Raw genomic sequence first — 8,817 nt, 5'->3', positions numbered from 1 at the left:
TGTTTTGTTATTCTGGGCAGGACATTTCTGCTGGCAACTAACCTAAAGGTAATCAAGCTTTTGTGAGGCTTCAGTTGAATCTAATTCTCCGTCTTAAACCTTATATTGTGACTTCCTTGATCTTTTGGTAGATTGCAGTTCTTCTCAAACCCACTGTCTGTAGAAAATAGCACACGACAAGTACTTTGGCTTATAGTGTTGTGCCGAACTTTTAACTTATCCCTCCAGATCAATCCAATGCTTCCCTCACTCATAGCCCTCCATTTTCCTTTCATCCACATCCCTATCTAAGAACTTCCCTAATGTCTAATATAACTGCTTCTACCACCAGCCTTGCAACGATGTTCCACAAACCCACCACTCCCTGAGTGAAAAAAGCTACCTTTGACATCTCCCCTATACTTTTCTCCAATTACCCTAAAAATATTCCCTCTAGTGTCGTCCATATCCACCCTGGGAAAGAGGTGTTGGTTGTCCACACTTTCTATGTCGCTTATTATCTTTTCATCTCTACCAAGTCAACTCTAATATTCCTTCGCTCCAAAGAGAATAGCCCGAGTTTGCTCATAAGACATGCTCTCTAATCCATGCAGCGTCCTGGTAAACCTCTGCTGCACCCTCTTTAAAACTTCAAAATCCTTCCTATAATGGAACGACCAGAACTGGATGCAATATTCCAAGTGTGGACTAACTTGAGTTTTTTTAGAGCTGCTATATTACCTCACAGGTCTTGAACACGTTCCCCCAAACTAAAGAGAGCCACCTGCCTTATTATCAATTGTGCAGCAACTTCAAGGGAACTATGGGTTCCCTCAGACTTAGAACTGAGAGCTATCCCTCCATTCCTCCATGCTGTTAAGAACCCTGTACTTTGACTTCAAGTTCAACCTTGCAGTGTATCATTTCACACTTTCCCGGAAGAAAGACCTCCATCTGCAACTTCTCAGCCCAGCTCTGCATCCTATCAATAGTCCATTGTAACTATGACAGCCTTCTACGCTGTGCACAATTCCACCAACCTTGGTGTCACCATTGGCAAGAGCCTACTGAAGTATAATATTCCTTCAAGTGTTTTTTTTCTCTTCTAGCCACTGTTGTTAAAACACAAAAATACTCAATGATTGTTCAATTTGACACATTTTTTCTTATTCAGTCACAGATTGTGGGCACCACTGGAAAAGCCACTATTTGTTATTCATCCCTGTAATGTTCTGATGTTCACTTGTAGACTAGAAGGCAGATTTCCTTCCCTGATATGTTTCTAAAACATTCAATAGTATTGTGGAAATGGTTACTGAAGCCTTCTTTTTATTCCAGACTTATTTAATAGTTCAGTTTGAACTCTTGAGCTGTGATTGTGGGATTTGAATTCATTTCTGCAGGTCTACTTGTCTAGTAACTTAACCACAGCATGCTCAATTTTAAAGGAAGCCTATCACTGTCAGAATAGTTAGAAAGTTTTTTTCTGCACCAAAAACAAATGAACTAGGCCTCAATACTTCCTTGTCCAACTGGATCCTCGATTTCCTCACTTGCAGACCCCAGCCAGTTCAGATTGGGAACAACATCTCCTCCACAATCACCATCAGCACAGTTGCACTACAAGGCTGTGTGTTTAGCCCCCTGCTCTACTCACTTTATACTTATGACTGTGAGGCTAAACACAGCTCCGATGCCAAAACTAAGTTTGCTGACAACACCACTGTCGTTAGCCCAATCAAAGATGGTGATGAATCAGCATACAGGGGGGAGATTGAAAATCTGGCAGAGTGATGCCATGACAGCAACCTCTCACTCAATGTCAGCAAGACCAAGGAGCTGATTATTGATGTCAGGAGAAGGAAACCAGAGGTCCATGAGCCAGTCCTCGACGGGGGAATTAAAGGTGGAGAGGCTCAACAACTTTAAATTTCTCGGTGGTATCATTTCAGAAGATCTATCCTGGGCCCAGCACGTAAATGCCATTATGAAGAAAGCATGATAGCGCTCTACTTTCTTAGAAGTTTTCGAAGATTCAGAATATCAACTAAAACTTTGACAAACTTCTATCGACATGTGATGGAGAGTATATTGACTGGTGTCGTCATGGAAACACCAATGCCCTTGTATGGAAAAGCCACAAAAGTAATGGGTGCAGCCCAGTTCATCATTGGTAAAGCCTTCCACACCGTTGATTAGATCTACATCAAGTGTAGTCACAGGAAAGCAGCATTCATCATCAAGGACCCCCACTACCCAGGCTATGCTCTCTTCTCACTGCTGCCAGCAGGAAGAAAGTACAGGAGCCTCAGGACCCACGCCACTAGGTTCAGGAGCAGTTATTACCCCTCAGCCATCAGGATCTTGAACCAGAGGGGATAACTTCACTCGCCCCATCATTGACCAGCTCCCACAACAACTAAATCTCATTTTCAAGGACTCTTCATCTCGTGTTCCTAATCTTTATTACTTATTTATTGTTATTATTTTTTTTTCCTTTTGTATTTGCTCAGTTTATTGTCTCTTGCACATTGGTTGTTTGTCTCTCTTGTTGGGTGTGGTCTTTCATTCATTCTATTGTGTTTCTTGTATTGATTGTGATTGCCAGCCAGAAAATCTCAGGGTTGTATATGGTCACATATAAACATATAGGTACTTTGATAATAAATTTACTTTGAGGTTTGAACTTGAACTGGCCCATAGTATAGTGCAATGTTCATTCACTGCAGCATTAGTACTTGTGGTAATAAATGGGACCAAATTCCATTGATTATTTAAGAGAATTCTTAGGGTATGAGTGTATATCAGACTAGTATTTGTTACTTTGCTTTAGCTGCCTTGTTTCAGGTTTGATACAAATGAATGTCTTGTCAGGCAGCTTGGGGCTCAACCACAATATTTGGGTCTTCAATATTAAGCTGAGGTCAATTACTCAGAAACAATTTGTGCATTTATATTTCTCGTCCAGCTGATCAATATGAATATATGGCACATTGAATTATTTTTCTTCTCTGACCTTGCAGATACTGTGGCATGGGGACTTTAAGAAAAGCAGAAGAACCTCCATTATCTGTGACCTCTATCTACAAGGAGCACACCATCAGTTCGATGTTGTTCTGGTCCCACACACAATGCTGATTTTGAAATATATATCATTGTCCTGTCAGAATTGGGAGTTCTAAATCCTGGAAGAATAAAATTAATAATGTTTTAGATGCACATTTACCAAATGGACTGCAGCATTATAAGCACTTAAAGATGAGTAATGGCTGCATAAAGACTAAAGCCTGCACTCAGTTTCACGCCATGCTTATTTTATTTACTGAAATACAGGCTCCCCCAGCCCTTCAAGACACACCACCCAGCAACCCCCAATTTAACCCTCACCTAACCACATGGGCAGTGGCTGTGCTGGACCAGACCTCCGGGTGCTGGAGTAAAAACATTCCATGATTCCAAAGGTACTTCCTCATCTGTAAAACATGCACAAAAGCCATTACTTAGATGAATAACTTCACTGCCTCTCAATGAAGTACATCTTTACAAAGCACCTTGCTTAAGTTATATTGGGATATCTGCTCCTTGGCCAATACGTGGGTGGTTTGGCTATGTGGTGAGTGCACCTGTGAGCAGGCCTCATGCCCAAACCCTTTCCTCTCGATCCCCAGGGGAAACCTCAGTGCAAGGCTCTCGGCTTGTGTACATGAGCAGATGAAATTTCCACAGCAGTCCAAATTATGGAGGTTTAAAGCAACTTTTATCAAATGAAAATCATAATACCTACCAAATTCTGGAGCGCAGCAGAATTTTTATCACATTAGTAGAACAATAAATGCATGTTGTTTAAAATCAGACACCACGGTAGTGTAGTGGTTCGAGCAACGCTATTACACCTTGGGACATCAGAGTCTGGAGTTCAACTCCGGAGCCATCTGTAACAAGTTTATACCTTCTCCTGTGACTGCCTGGGTTTCATCCGGGTGAAACAGTGTGCTCTTGGAGGACTGGACCCAAGTGCAGGGGAACGGCAGACTTTCTCCATCATGGTCTCAACCCAGAGGTGGAGGAAGGGCAGAATCCCCATGAAGAGCTGGAAACAAGAGGTTGGACTGAAGAATACCAACAGATGAGCATCTGAGGCAAATCATTCTCCCCAACACAATAACTCTGCAAGGCACTAAATGAGAGTCCTCATTAAATAATCACAGAACGCAGGAAACACATGCCCATCACAATTAACTTGACAAGGTTCATCTGAAAGCACAGAAGCTTAACGGCTCTAGTAAAGATAATGATTAATAAATACAGGTGCTCAAGTACCCTAGAGGCTCAAGATGCTACAGCAAGTAGCAGAGGCCACAGGTCTCAAGCCACCGGATAGTCTGATTTCCTCCCTCAATCACAGACATACCGGTTAGTAGGTTAATTGGTCATTGTAAATTTTCCTGTGACTAAGCTAGTGTTAAATAGGTAAGTTACTGAGCTGCACAGGTTGTTGGGCCGGAACGGCAAGTTCCGTGCTGTATCTCTAAATAAAGTAGAATAAATCTTGAGTCTGAACAGGTTTTGTACTTTAATGAATTTCAGTTGTCTGCTTTAATTACTTTCTTAGTAAATTCAGCAAGTCACAAGTCACAACTTTGACAATCTTCTATAGATGTACAGTTGTGATTATCCTCCCCTGTTGCCCCATAACTGGGTATGGAAACATCAATGCCCAAGAACAGAAAAGTCTACGGAAAGCGCAGTCCATCACCACTGAGTACATTTACAAAGCAGCGTCCATCATCAAGGACCCCCCTCCATCCAGGCCGTGCTCTCTTCTTGCCACGACCATCGGGCAGAAGGTACAGAAGGCTTAGGTCCCAGACCACTTGGATCAGGAACAGTATTACACTACAACCATTTAGCTCCTGAACTGGCGTGAGTAACCTGGACCCACGACACCTCCTCACGACTTAAGAAGGCAGAGCAACAACTACACATCCTGAGGAGGTTGAGCTGTGCAAGGCTCCCTCCACCCCACCATTTTAACAACTTTCTACAGGAGCACCATCAAGGGTTCCTGATTGGCTCCATCATTGTGTGAAACGGAAGCTGCAAGGCATTGGACCATAAGACCCTATGGAGAACAGTAAAAGTATTGAGAGGCTCATCAGGGTCTCCCCCCACACCCCTCCCCCATTTGTGACATTTACTAAGAGTGTTTCACTTGAAGGGCCTAAAACATTGCCGAGGATCCCTACCACCCATCCCGCAATCTCTTTGACCCACTACCATCAGGAAGGACATACAGCAGCATTGAGACTAGGACTGCCAGACTGGCTAACAGCTTCTTCCCTCAGGCTGTGAGAATGATGAATAGCCTGCTACCACCGAGGACTCCACCACTAGGACAGCGAGCTGTTTACTGTTTACCTGTACTGCACTTCACTACATGCATTTTGAATTATATCTTATTGGCATACTTATATGATAATGTTTTGGTTTCTGTGCTGTGTGTGATACATGATGTATGGGTGCACCGTTGTCCAGAGGAACAAACTTTCTTTTGGTTGTGTGTACGTACAGTCGGATGATGATAAACTTAAACTTGAATAACTTCACTCACATCAACTCTGAATTGATTCCACCACCGACAGACTCACCTTCAATGATTCTGCAACTCATTTTCTCAGCATTATCCACTTACTTACGTCTACAATTTATCTTCTTTTTCACATTGGTTATCTGTCAATCTTTGTTTTTGCATAGCTTTTCATAAATTCCGTTGTATTTCTTTACTTTCCTGGTAAATGCCTGCAAGGAAATGAACCTCAGGGTTGTACATGGTGACAAGCGCACACTTTGAAAATTAAATTTGAATTTCCTCTGCTTTAATTGGGCTTCCTTTGTACAGAATGGAGGTTGGGCCTGGACCCTGAGTGCTTGCATTGTTTCTGCAGTGGTCATAGATTAGGGCTGTTTTTCTCAGGCTCTGTGCGATGAATGCCAACTGGACACGAGGAGGTTGGGATTTGGAACTGATGGGAAGCAACCCACTTTCCTCCTGCATTGAATTGTTTAACATTTATTGCACCGAAACAGGCCGTTCAATCAAACTACTCTGTGCTGGCATTTATGCTGCAAACAAGCAGCCTCCCACCTCTTCTTGTCTTATCCCATCAGCATAACCATGAGGGAAAATTGATGGGGTAACAATGCACACTGTAGAAATCAATGAGATGATCTGAACCAATGAATTAGAAAGTTCCATTTGCTAGAGTGCTTTGCAGTTTGTGCCTTTTCAGTAATCTGATTGCTGCTGCAGCAAAATTTCAAAATGAAAACAATAACCAAGAATGCGCTATTTATGACACTTTGGTTCAGTTATAATGATTGCTCTCATGCAGAATAAAAGATAGCAGATATTCACTGAAAGACACCGTTTATTAAAAATTATCCTTTAGGAGAATTCAGATCGACAAATGTTGGCCCTGAATTATTTCAGGGTGGTGTTTTTGTCTGCTACATCAAGGAACTTAATCAAAATCCAGCTTAGGTACTTACTTGCACAGTTCTTAAAGAATATCAAATTTGTTCTGATGCTCCAAGTATATATTATGATTACATGCAGTTATATCTATACTTAACTCCGCCACAGACGGTCCCAAGCCTGTGAAAGGAGGAGAGTTGGGTGTGGGGATAGTAACCCCATCCCATAAAAATCCAGTGCGACAGAAATGCTAACAGAAACTCACACAAAATGCTGGAGGAACTCAGCAGGTCAAGCAGCATCTATGGAAATGAATAAACAGTCGACATTCCAGGCCAAGGCCTTTCTTCAGGACTGGAAGGGATGGGGGGTGAGTTAGTGGGGGGTTGGAGGAGGATAGCTCGAAGGTGATAGGTGAAGCCAAGTAGGTAGGAAAGGTAAGGGGCTTTATAGGAAGGAATCTGATAGGAGAGGAACTCCAAAGACCTCATCCATGGGAGAGAAAGGACTTTCAATGGGCTACACCTTAAACGACTTGCACAGGACAGAGGACTCTAGCGAGAAGCTGTTGGCAGTCTGTGCCCCTGTACAGGTGATAGGCTGAAGAAGAAGGCATCTGTGCTCATATAATGTCATCAAACAACACAATATGTGTTTAGATGTAATTCACGCATATTTCCTTTATGTATCTGGAAACAATGCAGACCCACACATACAGAGGCAGATCTTAACAACTGATGTGATGGTCTGCTTCTGAGCAGTTTAGAGGGGATTATTCTGATAGCTATAGAGTCCCTGCTTGTTGCTTCCTTCCCACACTTATTGTCCTAATGTCCTTTGGATCCTCCCCCAGACCCTAACCTGATCACTGAACTTCGGAGATGCTGACACCCCCAACTGAAGTGGTACTGTTCCCAAACCACCTCAGACTCACAAGGTTTCTCTCAAAGCAAACTCCTCCCACAGAATCCTTGATCTCTGAGGTACTTGTTGGCTGTGCTGTGATGGAGCCAGTGGAGGAAAGATCTTTCTGTGCAAATCTTTACTCATTGTTCTGGTGCAAAATCTAATGTATTTACAATACCTTAGACCTAATGTGCAAAAGAGTATTGCTGAGGACCTGACATAAGACATGCACTGGCTCTCACCCATTGCTAGTTTAAGCATCTTCTGACTTACTTACTTACTGCTCATTACGCCACTGGCGTTTAGGGCAGAAATGAAGGTCCTCCATCTCTGGTGGTGTTCAGGCCTTCCTTCATTATGTCAGTAGCTTCCTCTCAGTTTTCACTACTGTCCATCACGCAAGTCCCGGTGGAGGCTCAGGAATGCCGTCACACTTGGATGTAAAAGGATTCTTCATTGCTGTTTCCGTAACAATTTTGTTTTACCAGTCAGGGTTGTTAGCCCTGAGCTGAACCCCCGAACCTGGGGGACCAGTGGACCAATGGTCTGGCCTCTACCCTTTGACCTGTTTGGAATGGGTGACCCTGCCAAGAGCCAAGCCACAAAGCCCTGACTCCAGCCAGCATACCTCTCAGCGTAGCTGAGGCACGCAAGGCTCCAAACCACAACAAGGTTGTGGTCGCCTTGGAGGAAGCATCTTATGAGGTAGGGACAAATTTCTTCACCATTGACCAGTGAATCAGTTATGTTTTAAACACAGATGTACAAACCACAGGTGAGAATCTACTTTATACTTTATACTTTATTGTCGCCAAACAATTGCTACTAGAACGTACAATCATCACAGCGATATTTGATTCTGCACTTCCCGCTCCCTGGATTACAAATATTAAATATTTAAAATATTAAAAATAGTAAAAGTTAGTAAATATTAAAAATTTAAATTGTACATCATAAATAGAAAATAGAAAAATGGAAAATAAGGTAGTGTAAAAAAACCGAGAGGCAAGTCCAGATATTTGGAGAGTACGGCCCAGATCCGGGTCAGGATCCGTTCAGCAGTCTTATCACAGTTGGAAAGAAGCTGTTCCCAAATCTGGCCGTACGAGTCTTCAAGCTCCTGAGCCTTTTCCCGGAGGGAAGAGGGACGAAAAGTGTGTTGGCTGGGTGGGTCGTGTCTTTGATTATCCTGAATCTTTGCCTTCAATAACTTTTATTTCAGAAGATTAGCTTCCTTTGTCACATGTACGTCGGACCATTCAGAGAAATATGTTGTTTGTGTCAATGGCCAACACAGTCCAAGGATGTGCTGGGGATGCCCAGCCAATTTTGCCATGCTTCCAGTGCCAACATAGCATACCCACAACTCGTTAACCCTAACTCTATGTCTTTGTAATGTGGGAGGAAACTGGAGCACTCAGAGGAAACCCACCTGGTCACAGGGAGAATGTACAAGC

Source organism: Mobula hypostoma, chromosome 21 (assembly GCF_963921235.1).
Source record: "Mobula hypostoma chromosome 21, sMobHyp1.1, whole genome shotgun sequence".
NCBI classification, from domain to species: Eukaryota; Metazoa; Chordata; class Chondrichthyes; order Myliobatiformes; family Myliobatidae; genus Mobula; species Mobula hypostoma.
This window is presented reverse-complemented; position numbering follows the sequence as displayed.